The sequence below is a fragment of the Lolium perenne genome, chromosome 6, assembly GCF_019359855.2.
Source record: "Lolium perenne isolate Kyuss_39 chromosome 6, Kyuss_2.0, whole genome shotgun sequence".
Taxonomy (NCBI): domain Eukaryota; kingdom Viridiplantae; phylum Streptophyta; class Magnoliopsida; order Poales; family Poaceae; genus Lolium; species Lolium perenne.
In genome coordinates, this window is record NC_067249.2 from 69365671 (window position 1) to 69386141 (window position 20471).

Consider the following 20471-nt stretch of genomic DNA (forward strand, 5'->3'; position numbering starts at 1 on the left):
AGAAAAAAGAAGCAATAAAATGAAGAAATGAATCAAAGCAATGCTCAGTGGAAAGAGAAGTCGTTTTTGGTTTGTAGGCTCACGGTGACAGATGCCACCACTGCCGAAAACCTATATGAATCATCATCGCATCACAGATCTATATACAAAAACGAGACGACAATGGAAATCAAAACCGAAGACAAACTAATGGAATAGAGAAAGAATCGGATAGGCTTCAGTGTGTGTAACAACATGAATCGATCAACGGCGAACGAGTTCGCCTCACCGAAATCCGCTAAGATCCTTTCGGACCTGAATCATCACCAGCCAACCTATTCCAATCTAAACGCATCGGAAACTCTTCGAAATAAAAAGTACGAACTATAGAAAGGGTAATCGAGAATCGAATCGGAGAAAAGGCTTCAGTGTGTGTAACAACATGAATCGATCAACGGCGAACGAATTCGCCTCACCGAAATCCGCTAAGATCCTCTCGGACCTGAATCATCACAAGCAATCTCCTACTAATCCAATCTAATGGCAACACGATAAATCAAGAGACGAACGGAAAAACGAGATGAATTACAATCTCTGAGGTGGGGCTCGAGGCAGATGGCGGCTAGGGTTTCTGAGATGGGTTGTAGAGACCTCCGGGTGGTCAGTATAAATAGGGGCGAAGATGGGGCTAGGGTTTCCTTCAGGGCCGTGCAAAATGAGCAGAGATTTTCGTTAGCGGGCCGAATTTGGGTTTGGTAACGCGACTTGCTTGGTCAACTCGGCCACAGAATGGTTCGAACGGGCCGATCGTTTGGCCCCTGTAGTAGTTCAAAAACATCAAATAAATTGCCACGGTAGGCTTGACGTTGACGAGCCAAAATATCTCGATTCTTGAAAAACAAAATCTCTATTCACTATTTCATTGAAACTAACGGACTAGAAAAAATAGTTTTCCTAAAAACTTTGCAAAAAAAGATCGTAAAGGACACAAAATATAAAACCATTATAGGGACTCCCGCACTCGTAGAAGCCAAACTCAAACTCCAACACCGCCTAGACATACGCTAGAAGAGATGTCGAGCCTTCACCATTGTATGACTGCGTCTATTGGTCGGTCTACGCTCCTTTGGACATATTTCTAGTGATCGGCCGAGCTCTGGTGTGATCGTTTCCCATGGCTACTTTCCGATGCCCTGAATGGGGATGTAACTATTGCTAGTTTCTTAAGCACCGTCATCACAATAGAGTCTGCATTGCCTCTCTTAGTGTAGGTTTTTAATGAACTCGTTGAGGTCGAGGGAATAACCCAAACTCTGACGATCGTCACACATTCATGAGATACTTGACACTTTAGTTGGGGAGTGCTCAATACACCTCTGCAGAAAAAAATCATCTTTGGAGTTTTCTGATGCAAGTGTCTACCCAATATGAGAGTTTTTGCATGGCTACAAACACTAAAGATCTGATGTACATGAGAATTTGGCAAGTAGAAAGAGGACCTTTATGTGTTCGCTATAATAGGCAACAACCTGAGACAAACTATCATCTATTTTGCATTTGTCCTTTTGCTTCTTCACGCTGGGCTAGGATTCAAATCTAATAGGATTGCTCTCTCTCTCAATCTCAACTTGAATCCTAAGGGCACACAGCTCGTTCAGAGGGCCTTACTTCATGGAGGCTTTTGTTTATGCGACTTGGGATCTGCGGACAGACATGAACGACTTGGTCTTCAGAGTTTTCGATCCTTGGTTAGCTCGGTTGTTTGTTAGGTTTAAGAACAAGCTCCATCTGCATACCTACCGAGTTAGTTTTGACGATAATGAAGTCACGGAAATAAGGAAGGTCGATCCTGGAAAAAAGAGGTGTGCTCCATCCTTGACTATCCAAGAGAACGTCTATCGATACATAGGATAATCCCTCTCATGTGCATCATGAATCTCACAACTCGGGTCATCAACCTAATGGTGATCATAAAACTAATAGTAATGAAAATCCATAAGGTGAAGAGAATCACTATCAGATAATGAAGATGTTCCTCGTTACAGTAATACTCATCCACCTTCTCATGTGAGAAGATCACACTGAGAAAGAAGGAAAATCATCACAAATGATTTATCACTTACATGAGTGAGGATGTAAATGATACTTGAAAGGTGGAGGATCCAACCTCGTATAAATAAGCCATTAAGTGGTCGAATCCCTCCAAGTGGCAAGTTGTTATGGAAGTCGAGATGAAATCTATGCAAATGATGTTTGGAACTTAGTAGAAATTCTAATGGTGCCACAAGAGTAGACTGCAAATGAATATATGAAACAGAGTATGACTCCAAAGGGAATGTCAAAAGGTTCAAAGCAGAATTTTGAGAAAAGGTTTCACATAGAGAGAAAAAAAGATCGATTACAATGAAACCTTCTCTCCTATGTAATCCAAATATTCTTTTAGGACCGTTGATACGTCTCCGACGTATCGATAATTTCTTATGTTCCATGCCATATTATTGATGATATCTACATGTTTTATGCATACTTTACATCATATTTATGCATTTTCTGGAACTAACCTATTAACGAGATGCCGAAGGGCCGATTCTTTGTTTCATTGTTTTTGGTTTCAGAAATCCTAGTAAGGAAATATTCTCGGAATCGGCCGAACTAAACGCCCACGAACTTAGAATCCCCGGAAGCATCCAGAACACCCGAGAGTCGCCAGAGGTGGGCCACAGGCCCACCAGACCATAGGCTGGCGCGGCCAAGGGGGGGCCCGCGCCCCCCTATGGTGTCGTCGCCTCTTCGACCCTCTGACGCCGCCTCTTCGCCTATTTAAGGGTCCTCGACCTAAAACCTCGATACGAAAAAGTCACGGTACGAGAAACCTTCCAGAGCCGCCGCCATCGCGAAGCCAAGATCTGGGGGACAGGACTCTCTGTTCCGGCACGCCGCCGGGACGGGGAAGTGCCCCCGGAAGGCTCCTCCATCGACACCACCGCCATCTTCATCAACGCTGCTGTCTCCCATGAGGAGGGAGTAGTTCTCCATCGAGGCTCGGGGCTGTACCGGTAGCTATGTGGTTCATCTCTCTCCTATGTACTTCAATACAATAATCTCATGAGTTGCCTTACATGATTGAGATTCATATGATGATGCTTGTAATCTAGATGTCATTATGCTAGTCAAGTGGATTTTACTTATGTGATCTCCGGAGACTCCTTGTCCCACGTGTGTAAAGGTGACAGTGTGTGCACCGTGTGGGTCTCTTAGGCTATATTTCACATAATACTTATTCACTGTTATGAATGGCATAGTGAAGTGCTTATTTATATCTCTTTATGATTGCAATGTGTTTTGTATCACAACTTATCTGTGTGCTACTCTAGTGATGTTATTAAAGTAGTTTATTCCTCCTGCACGGTGTAATAGTGACAGTGTGTGCATCGTGTTAGTACTTGGCGTAGATTATGATTATGATCTCTTGTAGATTATGAAGTTAACTATTGCTATGATAGTATTGATGTGATCTATGCCTCCTTTCGTAGCGTGAAGGTGACAGTGTGCATGCTATGTTAGTACTTGGTTTGGTTATGTTGATCTGTCATGCACTCTAAGGTTATTTAAATATGAACATCGAATATTGTGGAGCTTGTTAACTCCGGCATTGAGGGTTCGTGTAATCCGACACAGTTAGTGGTGTTCATCATCCAACAAGAGAGTGTAGAGTCTAGCATCTATTTATTTATTCTGTTATGTGATCAATGTTGAGAGAGTCCACTAGTGAAAGTATGATCCCTAGACCTTGTTCCTAAATACTGAAATCGCTGCTTGTTTACTGTTCTACTGCATTTGTACTGTCCGCAATATCACCACCATCAACTACACGCCAGCAAGCACTTTTCTGGCGCCGTTACTGCTGCTCATACTATTTCATACCACCTGTATTTCACTATCTCTTCGCCGAACTAGTGCACCTATTAGGTGTGTTGGGGACACAAGATACTTCTTGTTTTGTGGTTGCAGGGTTGCATGAGAGGGATATCTTTGACCTCTTCCTCCCTGAGATCGATAAACCTTGGGTGATCCACTTAAGGGAAACTTGCTGCTGTTCTACAAACCTCTGCTCTTGGAGGCCCAACATTGTCTACAAGAATAGAAGCACCCGTAGACATCAAGCACTTTTCTGGCGCCGTTGCCGGGGAGGAAAGGTAAAAGGCACTCATACTCCGGTTCCAGGTAACAGTACTTTTCTGGCGCCATTGTGTTTGTGCTCAAAGCTATTTCCTTTAGATCCTGCAATTGCATCTTTTTGTTTCTTGTTTACACTAGTTAGGCATAATGGAAAACAACAAAAATATGAGAGATCTTTATGAACTTTATCTTGAATTAGGACATGATGTGTTTGAAGGGAGAATTAAAAAACCCATGGAACTTTATATGCATGCTAATGGGAATGTTATTAATATGAATGCTTTGAACACTATTGTTGCTAATGCTATGGAAAATTCTAAGCTTGGGGAAGATGGTTTTGATGAGCATGATCTTTTTAGTCCCCCGGGCATGGAGGAGAAAATTTACTTTGATGATATTTTACCTCCTATTTATGATGATTATAATGATAGTAGTCTTTTGGTGCCGCCTGTTATGGAGGATAAATTTGATTATGATTACAATATGCCTCCTATATTTGATGATGATAATAATAATGATAGCTACTTTGTTGAATTTGCTCCCACTACAACTAATAAAATTAATTATGATTATGTGGAGAGTAATAATTTTATGCATGAGACTCATGATAAGAATGCTTTATGTGATAGTTATATTGTTGAGTTTGCTCATGATGCTACTGGACATTATTATGAGAGAGGAAAATATGGTTGTAGAAATTTTCATGTTACTAAAATGCCTCTCTATATGCTGAAATTTTTGAAGCTACACTTGTTTTATCTTCCTATGCTTGTCACTTTGCTCTTCATGAACTTGTTTATTTACAAGATTCCTATGCATAGGAAGCATGTTAGACTTAAATGTGTTTTGAATTTGCCTCTTGATGCTCTCTTTTGCTTCAAATACTATTTCTTGCGAGTGCATCATTAAAACTGCTGAGCCCATCTTAATGGCTATAAAGAAAGAACTTCTTGGGAGATAACCCATGTGTTTATTTTGCTACAGTAATTTTGTTTTATATTTGTGTTTTGGAAGTTGTTACTACTGTAGCAACCTCTCCTTATCTTAGTTTTGTTGCATTGTTGTGCCAAGTAAAGTCTTTGATAGAAAGGTTCATACTAGATTTGGATTACTGCGCAGAAACAGATTTCTTTGCTGTCACGAATATGGGCAAAATTCTCTGTAGGTAACTCAGAAAATTATGCCAATTTACGTGAGTGATCCTCAGATATGTACGCAACTTTCATTCAATTTGAGCATTTTCATTTGAGAAAGTCTGGTGCCTCAATAAAATTCCTCTTTACGGACTGTTCTGTTTTGACAGATTCTGCCTTTTATTTCGCATTGCTTCTTTTGCTATGTTGGATGGATTTCTTTATTCCGTTAACTTCCAGTAGCTTTGAGCAATGTCCAGAAGTGTTAAGAATGATTGTGTCACCTCTGAACATGTGAATTTTTGATTATGCACTAACCCTCTAATGAGTTGTTTCGAGTTTGGTGTGGAGGAAGTTTTCAAGGGTCAAGAGAGGAGGATGATACAATATGATCAAGAAGAGTGAAAGCTCTAAGCTTGGGGATGCCCCGGTGGTTCACCCCTGCATATATCAAGAAGACTCAAGCGTCTAAGCTTGGGGATGCCCAAGGCATCCCCTTCTTCATTGACAACATTATCAGGTTCCTCCCCTGAAACTATATTTTTATTCCATCACATCTTATGTACTTTACTTGGAGCGTCTGTTTGTTTTTGTTTTTGTTTGAATAAATTCATGCTTGTGTGGGAGAGAGACACGCTCCGCTGGTTCGTATGAACACATGTGTTCTTAGCTTTTAATGTTCAAGGCGAAGGTTGAAACTGCTTCGTTAATTGTTATATGGTTGGAAACGGGAAATGCTACATGTAGTAAATGGTAAAATGTCTTGAATAAAGTGATACTTGGCAATTGTTGTGCTCATGTTTAAGCTCTTGCATCATATACTTTGCACCCATTAATGAAGAAATACATAGAGCTTGCTAAAATTTGGTTTGCATAATTGGTCTCTCTAAGGTCTAGATAATTTCTAGTATTGAATTTGAACAACAAGGAAGACGGTGTAGAGTCTTATAATGTTTACAATATGTCTTTTATGTGAGTTTTGCTGCACCGGTTCATCCTTGTGTTTGTTTCAAATAGCCTTGCTAGCCTAAGCCTTGTATCGAGAGGGAATACTTCTCATGCATCCAAATTCTTGAGCCAACCACTATGCCATTTGTGTCCACCATACCTACCTACTACATGGTATTTCTCCGTCATTCCAAAGTAAATTGCTTGAGTGCTACCTTTAAAATTTCCATTCTTCACCTTTACAATATATAGCTCATGGGACAAATAGCCTAAAAACTATTGTGGTATTGAATATGTACTTATGCACTTTATCTCTTATTAAGTTGCTTGTTGTGCGATAACTATGTTCTTGGGGACGCCATCAACTACTCTTTGTTGAATATCATGTGAGTTGCTATGCATGTCCGTCTTGTCTGAAGTAAGGGAGATTTACCGCTAGAATGGTTAGAGCATGCATAATGTTAGAGAAGAACATTGGGCCGCTAACTAAAGCCATGATCCATGGTGGAAGTTTCAGTTTTGGACAAATATCCTCAATCTCATATGAGAAAATTGATTGTTGTTACATGCTTATGCATAAAAGAGGAGTCCATTATCTGTTGTCTATGTTGTCCCGGTATGGATGTCTAAGTTGAGAATAATCAATAGCGAGAAATCCAATGCGAGCTTTCTCCTTAGACCTTTGTACAGGCGGCATAGAGGTACCCCTTTGTGACACTTGGTTTAAACATATGCATTGCAATGATAATCCAGGTAATCCGAGCTAATTAGGACAAGGTGCAGGCACTATTGGTATACTATCCATGAGGCTTGCAACTTGTAGGATATAATTTACATAACACATATGCTTTATTACTACCGTTGACAAAATTGTTTCTTGTTTTCAAAATCAAAGCTCTAGCACAAATATAGCAATCGATGCTTCCCTCTTTGAAGGACCTTTCTTTTACTTTTATTGTTGAGTCAGTTCACCTATCTCTCTCCACCTCAAGAAGCAAACACTTGTGTGAACTGTGCATTGATTCCTACATACTTGCATATTGCACTTGTTATATTACTCTATGTTGACAAATATCCATGAGATATACATGTTATAAGTTGAAAGCAACCGCTGAAACTTAATCTTCCTTTATGTTGCTTCGATGCCTTTACTTTGAATTATTGCTTTATGAGTTAACTCTTATGCAAGACTTATTGATGCTTGTCTTGAAAGTACTATTCATGAAAAGTCTTTGCTTTATGATTCATTTGTTTACTCATGTCATTTACCATTGTTTTGATCGCTGCATTCATTACATGTGTTTACAATAGTATGATCAAGGTTATGATGGCATGTCACTCCAGAAATTATCTTTGTTATCGTTTACCTGCTCGGGACGAGCAGAAACTAAGCTTGGGGATGCTGATACGTCTCCGACGTATCGATAATTTCTTATGTTCCATGCCACATTATTGATGATATCGACATGTTTTATGCATACTTTACATCATATTTATGCATTTTCTGGAACTAACCTATTAACGAGATGCCGAAGGGCCAGTTGCTGTTTTCTGCTGTTTTTGGTTTCAGAAATCCTAGTAAGGAAATATTCTCGGAATCGGACAAAATCAACGCCGAAGATCTTAGAATCCCCGGAAGCATCCAGAACACCCGAGAGTCGCCAGAGGTGGGCCACGGGCCCACCAGACCATAGGCTGGCGCGGCCAAGGGGGGGCCCGCGCCCCCTATGGTGTCGTCGCCTCTTCGACCCTCTGACGCCGCCTCTTCACCTATTTAAGGGTCCTCGACCTAAAACCTCAATACGAAAAAGCCACGGTACGAGAAACCTTCCAGAGCCGCCGCCATCGCGAAGCCAAGATCTGGGGGACAGGACTCTCTGTTCCGGCACGCCGCCGGGACGGGGAAGTGCCCCCGGAAGGCTCCTCCATCGACACCACCGCCATCTTCATCAACGCTGTTGTCTCCCATGAGGAGGGAGTAGTTCTCCATCGAGGCTCGGGGCTGTACCGGTAGCTATGTGGTTCATCTCTCTCCTATGTACTTCAATACAATAATCTCATGAGCTGCCTTACATGATTGAGATTCATATGATGATGCTTGTAATCTAGATGTCATTATGCTAGTCAAGTGGATTTTACTTATGTGATCTCCGGAGACTCCTTGTCCCACGTGTGTAAAGGTGACAGTATGTGCACCGTGTGGGTCTCTTAGGCTATATTTCACAGAATACTTATTCACTGTTATGAATGGCATAGTGAAGTGCTTATTTATATCTCTTTATGATTGCAATGTGTTTTGTATCACAACTTATCTGTGTGCTACTCTAGTGATGTTATTAAAGTAGTTTATTCCTCCTGCACGGTGTAATGGTGACAGTGTGTGCATCGTGTTAGTACTTGGCGTAGATTATTATTGTGATCTCTTGTAGATTATGAAGTTAACTATTGCTATGATAGTATTGATGTGATCTATGCCTCCTTTCGTAGCGTGAAGGTGACAGTGTGCATGCTATGTTAGTACTTGGTTTGGTTATGTTGATCTGTCATGCACTCTAAGGTTATTTAAATATGAACATCGAATATTGTGGAGCTTGTTAACTCCGGCATTGAGGGTTCGTGTAATCCTACACAGTTAGTGGTGTTCATCATCCAACAAGAGAGTGTAGAGTCTAGCATCTATTTATTTATTCTGTTATGTGATCAATGTTGAGAGAGTCCACTAGTGAAAGTATGATCCCTAGGCCTTGTTCCTAAATACTGAAATCGCTGCTTGTTTACTGTTCTACTGCATCTGTACTGTCCGCAATATCACCACCATCAACTACACGCCAGCAAGCACTTTTCTGGCGCGCTGCTATCGTTGCTCATACTATTTCATACCACCTGTATTTCACTATCTCTTCGCCGAACTAGTGCACCTATTAGGTGTGTTGGGGACACAAGAGACTTCTTGCTTTGTGGTTGCAGGGTTGCATGAGAGGGATATCTTTGACCTCTTCCTCCCTGAGATCGATAAACCTTGGGTGATCCACTTAAGGGAAACTTGCTGCTGTTCTACAAACCTCTGCTCTTGGAGGCCCAACACTGTCTACAAGAATAGAAGCACCCGTAGACATCAACCGTCATGGCTCTAGTAGTTCATTTCGACCTAGAATTGCATCAAATGGATGTTAATACTCAAATGGATGTTAATACGATATTTCTAAATGGTGACCATAATGAAGATATTTACATGTCTTGGCCGAAAGGTTTTGTTGTGGAAGGAAAGGAACATTTGGCTTGTTGTCTGAAGAATCCATCTATGGCTTGAAGCAAGCTTCAAGACAGTGGTACCTCAAGTTCAACAAGATTATTACAACTTTTGGTTTTACGGAAAAAAATTGGACAACTGCATTTATGTTAAGTTTAAGGGCAACAGGTTCACACGTTTAGTCATGTATGTGGATGAATGTTTTGCAGTGATAAGGATATGTTCCACATTACCAATAATTTTATGGCTTCCAAATTTGATATGAAATATCTCAGTGAAGCCTCGTATGTCATTGGGATAGAGATTCATCGAGATAGGTCTAATGGTGTGTTTGTACTATCACAAAATACATACTTTGAGTGAGTACTGAAGAAATACAATATGCGTAAGTGCTAAGGCTCACATGCTCTTGTAGGAAAGGGCGGCAAGTTTGGGACATTTTAATGTCCGAGGTGTAAGGGTATTTTACCCTTATCAATTATTTTGGTAACAATGACACCGTGCTAGAGTATTTGACCTAATACGTTTATAAGGATTATCTCAGGTATTAGGCAAAGAGGCATAAATGGTGTATCAAAGGAACAAGAAGGCTAAAGGAGACCCCCCACTTCAACAACAATCGAAAAGGGGTCTACAGCAGAAATCCGGTCTGCCACCCGGTTGGACCGGGCTCCAGACCGGCTGGTTCGGCGTGTGGTCCGGTCGACCGGGTGCCAACCGGGCTTCGAATCAGCGCATAATCGATCCGGTCATCAGCCCGGTCTGCCGGCCTCCTGACCGGCGGGTCCGGCATATGGTACGGTCGACCGGCGCCAACCGGGCGCCAACCGGAGGAGCTTCTGGACGAAGAAAAGTGGGATCCGGTCTGCCATCCGGTCACAACCAACAGGTCCAGCCACTGGTCCGGTCTGACCGGCCTCCAGACCGGACAGTCCGGTCAGGGATCCGGTTGACCGGGTTTGTCGAGAGAAAAGCTGAGGTAGCAAGTTACCAACGGCCATATTTTGAAGAACACTATAAATAGGCCTTCTCCTACCTCAGAACAGTTAGGCACTACACTACAAGCTGTTCTTGAGCTCTCTCTCTCTTACTCCATTGCTAGAAACACCAAAAGCCTCCGATCTCCCTCCTCCTCCACCCAAACTCAAATCCCTCTGGGGAATCGCTAGAGGAGGACCCGATCTACTGTTCTACCAAGCCAAATCTCATTCCCCCTTGTATTCATCGAGAAGCTTGCTTCCTAGGGTTCGTTGGAAACCCTAGGTGGGCAAGAGGAGTCCGGAAGCATCCGGGCTGTGGATTTGCTCCAGGCAAGATTGTGAAGGTTTGGAGGCTACCTCAAAGTCTACCACAAGTGAGTGAGCTATTCCTTCGTGGGATAGGCTCCGAAGAATAGGGTGAGCCTTCGTGGCGTGGGGAATCCTTCGTGGGACCTCCACCCCTCCAAACGTGACGTACCTTCTTGCAAAGGAAGGGAACACGGGAATACATCCTCGTCTCCGCGTGCTATCGGTTATCTCTAACCGAACTCCTTACTTGTGATTTAACTGCCTGAGAGAGCCTTCGTGCTCGAGTTAGTTGTATCCTCATATAGGTTGCTTCACTTAGTTTGCATTAGGCTCACCTTTATATTCCGCAAAGCCTAATATTGCAAAGAAAGAATTAAAATCTGTAGAAACCTATTCACCCCCCTCTAGGTTTACCATCTCTATACTTTCAATTGGTATCAGAGCCTGGACTCTTATTAAGGGCTTCACCGCCTTAAGAGTGAGATGGATAAACTATTCGAGGGTCTAGATGAAGACTCTAACCTTTCAGTTAAAGAGATAAAATCTAGATTCTTGGCATATGATGCCGAGAAGAAGAAAAAGGAGGATGAGCTACAAAGCCAAATGGCAGAGATGTCTGCCATGCTTAAGAACTTGACTAGTGGGCCTCCTAGTACGGCTTTGGCCTCCCTAGGGAGCTATCGCGAAGTCAACCATGACTATCCCAAAAACACTTCACCCATGCCTCATATAAACCATAGTGGGAATGTTCCCCATTTTGATGGAACTCACTTTCCTTTTTGGAAATCTTCTATGGAATCTCATACTCGCAGCTGCAGCGTCGAGTTGTGGGAGATCATTGTTCATGGATACCGGGAGCCACAAGATCCCATTCGGTTGACCTCCACCGAATTCTACAACCGTCAACTCAACGCCTCCGCACGTGACAAGATTAGGAGTGTCATCAACCGCAAGCTCCTTGATCGGGTCAATGACATAGACTCCGCTAAAGAGTTGTGGGATCGAATCATAGTACTCCAAGAGGGAACCGATTTGATCCAATCAGCTCTTTATGAGACCGCAAAGCAAGAGGCCCATCAATTCATGATTCGAGAAGGAGAGTCCGTGGCCGATGCTTATGCAAGACTTCGTGCTCTTAGAGAAAGGGTCAAGGGACTTGGTGTTGAGAAGTACAATGACGGCTTCGAGATGAATGAAGCATTCATAAAGTCCAAGGTCATTGCTATGATTGCCGTCAATCAAGAAGACACCAACCTTGCACTCAACTTGCAAATCATGACCAAGAGTGCCGACCTCAACTCCGATGATCTAGTCTCCTATGTGGTCGCCAATGAAAACATGGCCAAAGCGGGAAAGAGGCTCATGGCAATGAACCGTGTTGATGAAGCCTGACACAACCATGAAGCGCCACACAACCTTGCTCTCAAAGCTAGGGCCGATCATGGAAGCAAAGAAGACTATGAAATTGAAGAAGATGAAGAGATGACTTCAACTAGTGACATTGCTACCGACTTTGCTTTCTTTGCCAAGAAGTACAAGGCAAAGTTCCCTATGCTCCTCAATGAGAAGAAGAAGAAGAGAACTTGCTACAATCGTGATGAAGATAGCCACTTTGCAAATGAGTGCCCTTATGAGAAAAGGGTGGACAAGCCAAGATTCATCAAAGGGGTCAAGCCAAGATTGAAGCCAAACCCAATCAATGATCGATACAAGAAGAACAAGGGAAGAGCCTTTGTTGGGGCCGAGTACTTGTCCGATGATGAAGAGGAAGATGAGGAGAAGGAGGCCGGGTGGCCGGTTTGGCTTTCTCTAAGCCCGGGTCACTCTTCACATATGACTACTCCAAGGACTACTCCACGGAGAATGATGTTGGTGTTGGAGATATGCCCAAGAGGCAATAATAAAATGGTTATTATAATATATCTTTGTGTTTATGATAATGTTTACATACCATGCTATAATTGTATTAACTGAAACATTGATACATGTGTGTTATGTGAACAACAAAGAGTCCCTAGTAAGCCTCTTGTATAACTAGCTTGTTGATTAATAGATGATCATGGTTTCGTGATCATGAACATTGGATGTTATTAATAACAAGGTTATGTCATTGTATGAATGATGTAATGGACACACCCAATTAAGCATAGCATAAGATCACATCATTAAGTTATTTGCTATAAGCTTTCGATACATAGTTACCTAGTCCTTATGACCATGAGATCATGTAAATCACTTATACTGGAAAGGTACTTTGATTACATCAAACGCCACTGCGTAAATGGGTGGTTATAAAGGTGGGATTAAATATCCGAAAAGTATGAGTTGAGGCATATGGATCAACAGTGGGATTTGTCCATCCCGATGACGGATAGATATACTATGGGCCCTCTCGGTGGAATGTCGTCTAATGTCTTGCAAGCATATGAATAAGTTCATAAGAGACCACATACCACGGTACGAGTAAAGAGTACTTGTCAGGAGACGAGGTTGAACAAGGTATAGAGTGATACCGATGATCAAACCTCGGACAAGTAAAATATCGCGTGACAAAGGGAATTGGTATCGTATGTGAATGGTTCATTCGATCACTGAAGTCATCGTTGAATATGTGGGAGCCATTATGGATCTCCAGATCCCGCTATTGGTTATTGGTCGGAGAGAGTACTCAACCATGTCCGCATAGTTCACGAACCGTAGGGTGACACACTTAAGGTTTGATGTTGAAATGGTAGAACTTGAATATGGAATGGAGTTCGAAGTCCCGGATGAGATCCCGGACATCACGAGGAGTTCCGGAATGGTCCGGAGAATAAGATTCATATATAGGAAGTCATATTCCAAGTTTGGAAATGATCCGGTGCATTTATGGCAGTTCTAGAAGGTTCTAGAAAAGTCCGGAAGAAAGGCACTAAGGGAGGAGTCCCAGGTGGGCTCCACCTGAGGTGGCCGGCCACCCCACCTAAGGAAAAGGTGGGAGTCCCACCTTGGGTAGGACTCCCTCCTTGAGTAGGTTTCCCACCTTTGGGAAGTTTTGGTGTTGGGGTCTTATTCGAAGACTTGGACTACAACTCTTGGGGCTTCCACCTATATAATGAGGGGCATAGGAGAGGGGGCTGACCACCACAAGCCCATAGCTTGGCCACACCCCTAGGTGGCCGGCCACCCCCTCTCCCAAACCCTAGCCGCCCCCTCTCTCCTCCTCTTCTCCCGCACGCTTAGCGAAGCTCTGCCGGAAATCTCCACCGCCACCGCCACCACGCCGTCGTGCTGCCGGATTAAAGGAGGAGCTACTACTTCCGCTGCCCGCTGGAACGGGGAGAAGGACGTCGTCTTCATCAACACCGAACGTGTGACCGAGTACGGAGGTGCTGCCCGATCGTGGCACCGTGATCAAGATCTTCTACGCGCTTTTGCAAGCGGCAAGTGATCGTCTACCGCAGCAATAAGAGCCTACTCTTATAGGCTTTGGAAATCTTCAAGGGTTAGTCTTGATCATCCCCTCGTTGCTCTCGTCTTCTAGATTGCATCTTGGCTTGGATTGCGTTCTCGCGGTAGGAAAATTTTTGTTTTCTATGCAACGTTATCCTACAGTGGTATCAGAGCCGTGTCTATGCATAGATGGTTGCACGAGTAGAACACAATGGTTTTGTGGGCGTTGATGCTCTTGTTATCTTTAGTTTGAGTACTTTGCATCTTTGTGGCATAGTGGGATGAAGCGGCTCGGACTAACTTTACATGACCGCGTTCATGAGACTTGTTCCTCGTTCGACATGCAACTTGTATTGCATAAGAGGCTTTGCGGGTGTCTGTCTCTCCTACTATAGTGAAGATTCAATTTACTCTTCTATTGACAACATTAGTATCACCGTTGTGGTTCATGTTCGTAGGTAGATTAGATCTCTCTCGAAAACCCTAAACCACGTAAAATATGCAAACCAAATTAGAGACGTCTAACTTGTTTTTGCAGGGTTTGGTGATGTGACATGGCCATGATGTGATGATGAATATGTATGAGATGATCATTATTGTATTGTGGCAACCGGCAGGAGCCTTATGGTTGTCTTTAAATTTCATGTTGAGTAGTATTTCAAAGTAGTTGTAATAGTTGCTACATGAGGTGAACAACCATGAAGACGGCGCCATGAACCTTGACGCTACGCCGACGATGATGGAGATCATGCCCGTTGATGATGGAGATCATGTCCGTGCTTTGGAGATGAAGATCGAAGGCGCAAAGACTAAAGGGCCATATCATATCACATATGAATTGCATGTGATGTTAATCATTTATGCATCTTATTTTGCTTAGATCGTGACGGTAGCATTATAAGATGATCCCTCACATTAATATCAAGATAATAAAGTGTTCTCCCCTCGTATGCACCGTTGTACAGATCGTCGTTTCGAAGCATCTCGTGATGATCGGATGTGATAGATTCAACGATTACATACAACGGGTGTAAGCCATGTTGCACACGCGGAATACTTGGGTTTGCTTGACGAGCCTAGCATGTACAGACATGGCCTCAGGACAACGGAAACCTAAAGGTTGAACACGAGTCATATGGATGATATGATCAACATGATTGATGTTCACCATTGAAGCTACATCATCTCACGTGATGATCGGTTTTGGTGTAGTGAATTTGGATCGTGTACCACTTAACAACTATGAGGGATGTTGTATTAAGTGGGAGTTCATCAGTAATTAGATTAAAACATGAACTAATTATCATAAACATAGTCTGAGTAGTATTTTGTATTAATTTTGTAGTATTGACATTCGCTTTCTACCATGCACTAGTCTTGTTATTGAGATAGAAATACTGTTAAAATCTGACAAGAAACTTTACGGATTGGTACCGTATTGTTAAAGAATCAAGTATTGATTAAGTCCTATTGCAAACTTTTAGTAAACCTCACATTGTTGATTCAAAGAGCTATGGTTTCAATTAGTACCTAAAGTTATCTTGTCTCCGTGAAACTTGAAGTTCAAATTTGTTTGAAAAGTAAGGAGCTGAAAATTTAGTTTTCAGAAATAATCAAGGTATGAGATATATGTGATATCTAAGACCTTATTGCAAGATGATAGAATATAATTTGGTGAGACTACATAAACTCATAAGTTTTATGGGAATGTACGAAGGTTGAAGACGCAAGGCGTCCCAATCCTCCAACTATTGGGGCACTAACAATATTCACATATCCATGAAATAATCGTCCTTAGTATGCACCGTTGCTATGACTCGTCGTTTCGAAGCATCACGTGATGATCGGGTGTGATAGATTCTATGTGTGCATACAACGGGTGCAAGCCAGATTTGCATATGCGAATACTAAGGTTAAAACTTTACGAGCCTAGCATGTACAGACATGGTCTCGGAAAGTCGTTGATATGTCTCCGACATATCGATAATTTCTTATGTTCCATGCCACATTATTGATGATATCTACATGTTTTATGCATACTTTACATCATATTTATGCATTTTCTGGAACTAACCTATTAACAAGATGCCGAAGAGCTAGTTGCTGTTTTCTGCTGTTTTTGGTTTCAGAAATCCTAGTAAGGAAATATTCTCGGAATTGGACGAAATCAACGCCCAGGGGCCTATTTTCACACGAAGCTTTCAGAAGACCGAAGAGTCAACGAAGTGGGGCCACGAGGTGGCCAGGAGGTAGGGCGGTGCGGCCCAAGCCCTGGCCGCGCCGGCCTGTCTCCTGGGTCCCTCGTGACGCCCCTTGACCTGCCCTTCCGCCTACAAATAGCCTTCATCGCGAAACCCCCAGTACCGAGAGCCACGATACGGCCTTCCAGAGATGCCGCCGCCGCCAATCCCATCTCGGGGGATTCAGGAGATCGCCTCCGGCACCTGATACGTCTCCAACGTATCCATAATTTCTGACGTTCCATGCTTGTTTTATGACAATACTTACATGTTTTGCTCGTACTTTATAATGTTTTTATGCATTTTCCGAAACTAACCTATTAACAAGATGCCACAGTGCCAGTTCCTGTTTTCTGCTGTTTTTGGTTCCAGAAAGGCTGTTCGGGCAATATTCTCGGAATTGGACGAAATCAACGCCAAACATCCTATTTTTCCCGGAAGCATCCAGAACACCGAAGGAGAGTCGGAGGAGAGCCAGGGGGCCACCAGGAGGGTGGGCCGCGCGGGCCAGACCCTGGCCGCGCCCCCTATGGGGAGGCCACCCTGTCGACCCTCCTGCGCCACCTCTTCGCCTATATAACCCCTTTCGACCTAAAAACGCAGTACCAATTGACGAAACTCCAGAAAGACTCCAGGGGCGCCGCCGCCATCGCAAAACTCCAATTCGGGGGACAGAAGTCTCTGTTCCGGCACCCTGCCGGGACGGGGAAGTGCCCCCGGAAGCCATCTCCATCGACGCCACCGCCTCCATCATGCTCCGTGAGTAGTTCCCCCATGGACTACGGGTTCTAGCAGTAGCTAGTTGGTACTCTCTCTCCCATGTACTTCAATACAATGATCTCATGAGCTGCCTTACATGATTGAGATTCATCTGATGTAATCGGTGTTGTGTTTGTTGGGATCCGATGGATGATACATTATGATTAGTCTATCTATAAAGTTTGTGAAGTTATTGTTGCTGCAATCTTGTTATGCTTAATGCTTGTCACTAGGGTCCGAGTGGCATGATCTTAGATTTAAGCTCTATATTATTGCTTAGATTGTATCTACAAGTTGTATGCACATGTCACTGTCCGGAACCAAAGGCCCCGAAGTGACAAGAATCGGGACAACCGGAGGGGATGGCGGTGATGTGAGGGACACATGTTTTCACGGAGTGTTAATGCTTTGCTCCGGTACTCTATTAAAAGGAGTACCTTAATATCCAGTAGATTCCCTAGAGGCCCGGCTGCCACCGGCTGGTAGGACAAAAGATGTTGTGCAAGTTTCTCATTGCGAGCACGTACGACTATAATTGGAAAACATGCCTACATAATTAATGAATTGATGTTCTTTCTTAATGCTTTATCAATCCTATCAATTGCCCAACTGTAATTTGTTCACCCAACACTTGTCACTTGTTATTGGAGAGTTACCACTAGTGTAGATCGTTGGGAACCCCGGTCCATCTCTCATCATTATATACTCGTTCTATATGTCATTGGAAGTAGTATCAACTATTTTCTGGTGCCATTGCTCTCATATTGCTATTACTGTTGCTGTGTTACTGTTACTACTGCTCTCATATTACTGCTACTTTCACATCACCCCTGTTACTAGTGATTTTCCAGGTGCAGCTGAATTGACAACTCAGTTGTTAAGGCTTATAAGTATTCTTTACCTCCCCTTGTGTCGAATCAATAAATTTGGGTTTTACTTCCCTCGAAGACTATCGCGATCCCCTATACTTGTGGGTTATCAAGACTGTTTTCTGGCGCCGTTGCCGGGGAGGCATAGCTCTACTCATAAGTTCACCTGGGGAGTACACTCTACCTCTCTCTCTGTTTTATTTTATTTTGTTTTGCTTAGTTTACTTTTGTCTAGTTTGTTTTTGCTTAGTTTATTTCTGTCTAGTTTTATTTTGCTTAGTTTACTTTTCTCTAGTTTGTTTTTGTCTTGTTTTATTTTTCTCATATACCCAAAAATCCATAAAAATTTGAAAAACCAAAAAATTAAAAACTGCTGTTATGGGAGAACCTACAACCTACTTGGAGCTTATAGAATGTTATAATAGTTATAGAGAATCAAGAACTGGTGAAGTAATGAGTGCTGTGATAGAAAAATTGAATACAATGGCTAAAATCTTGCTTAAACGCCATGATATAAACTGTTGCTCTCAACAGGATACTAAGCATCTTAAATTTCAATGTGGCTTTAGTGAGGAATTTTTAATTAATAACTATAATCATAATTGCTATATTCATTATGGGTTCGAAGAGGTAGAACAATTTGTCATATATATGGGAGCCTCCGAGATAAAATCCTTCATGGTTGAGAATTATGAAACTTGTGTTGTTTGTAAGGACCTTAAAGATTATGTCTCTTCTATCCTTAATTTTTTCAATGAAAGTTACAGTAATAATCCTTATATCATTGATTATAAAAAGAGACTCATTAATGCACAAGAATGCACTCACAATTTGCAGGAACCTGTGGAAGAAGAAGTTGATGAACCTGAAAGCTCATTGGATGAAAAAGAGGAGGAAATTGATGAACCTGAAAACTCATTGGATGAAAAAGAAGAGGAGAGCGCCGAACAAAATGAGGAAGAATGGATTAGCTACCCGTGCCAACCTTCTAATGAGAGTAACTCTGTATCTCTTACATTATTTGATTGTCCTCCATGCTTACCGAAAGAGGTTGAATGTTATGTTCCTGTGGATTCTCTTGAAATAGTACTTATGAGTAAAACTTGTGAAAATAATTATGCTACTGTTATCTATGATAATCCATGCTACTTTGATAAATCTTATGATAATGCTTTGTTTGTGCCTGATGTCGAAATGCATGGTACTAAAGAATTTTGCTTAGCAAATGTTTATGATAAAGCTCTAGATGATGGTCCTATGTTACTTGATAATATTAATTGTACTACTAATGAAAATGGGATTGGAGAGTTCTTGACTTCATGTATGAGTCCCATATCTCTTGAGATTGATCAATCATCTTGTTATGTTATTGATAAAAGTGTGTTTGAAAGTTTTAATCCCACTATTTTTGAACTTGACAAAAATTATGTGTTTGGAAATCATGAAAAGTATGTTGCATGTGATAGTTATATTGTTGAGTTTGTTCATGAAGCTACTGAAAATTATTATGAGAGAGGAAAATATGGTTGTAGAAATTTGCATGGTACTAAAACACCTCTCTACATGCTGAAAATTTTGAAACTACACTTGTTTTATCTTCCTGATCTTGTCACTTTGCTTTTCATGAATTTATTTGTGTACAAGATTCCTTTTCATAGGAAGCATGTTAGGCTTAAATGTGTTATGAATTTGCTTCTTGATGCTCCCTTTTGCTTCATTTGCTATTTTTCATGTGAGCATCATTAAAACTGTTGAGCCCATCTTAATGGCTATAAAGAAAGAACTTCTTGGGAGATAACCCATGTGTTATTTTGCTACAGTACTTTGTTTTATATTTGTGTCTTGGAAGTTGTTTACTACTGTAGCAACCTCTCCTTATCTTAGTTTTGTGTTTTGTTGTGCCAAGTGAAGCCTCTAATCGAAGGTTGATACTAGATTTGGATTTCTGCGCAGAAACAGATTTCTATCTGTCACGAATCTGGGCTGTTTTCTCTGTACGTAACTCAGAAAAATATGCCAATTTACGTGCGTGTTCCTCAGATATGTACGCAACTTTCATTAGTTTTGAGTTTTCTGATTTGAGCAACGGAAGTATTTCTTTAAAATTCGTCTTTACTGGCTGTTCTGTTTTGGCAGATTCTGTCTCTGTTTTTTGCATTGTCTCTTGTGGACTTTAAGCAAGGCTTTCTACACGTGGAGAGCTGTAGCTAATGTTTTATTGAGTTCTTGCAATGTGTCACTACAGGACCAAGGTGGATTCAAATTTTTTGAGTACTAACCCCTCTAATGAAGTTTATGAGAAGTTTGGTGTGAAGGAAGTTTTCAAGGGTCAAAAGAGGAGGATGATATATGATCAAGAAGAGTGAAAAGTCTAAGCTTGGGGATGCCCCCGT

General features: G+C 42.0%; 3 non-coding genes across 3 annotated transcripts; all 3 read right to left on the reverse strand.

Annotated features, from left to right (window-relative positions):
• Positions 1 to 39: 39 nt before the first annotated feature.
• LOC127311016 (small nucleolar RNA Z152/R70/R12) lies at positions 40 to 133 on the reverse strand. The gene has a single exon (XR_007857510.1). It is a non-coding gene; the product is annotated as a small nucleolar RNA Z152/R70/R12 (small nucleolar RNA).
• A 79-nt stretch (positions 134 to 212) lies between these two features.
• Positions 213 to 312, reverse strand: LOC127311014 (small nucleolar RNA R11/Z151). Its single transcript, XR_007857508.1, has one exon. It is a non-coding gene; the product is annotated as a small nucleolar RNA R11/Z151 (small nucleolar RNA).
• An 87-nt stretch (positions 313 to 399) lies between these two features.
• LOC127311015 (small nucleolar RNA R11/Z151) lies at positions 400 to 499 on the reverse strand. The gene has a single exon (XR_007857509.1). It is a non-coding gene; the product is annotated as a small nucleolar RNA R11/Z151 (small nucleolar RNA).
• Between the last annotated feature and the right edge of the window lie 19972 nt (positions 500 to 20471).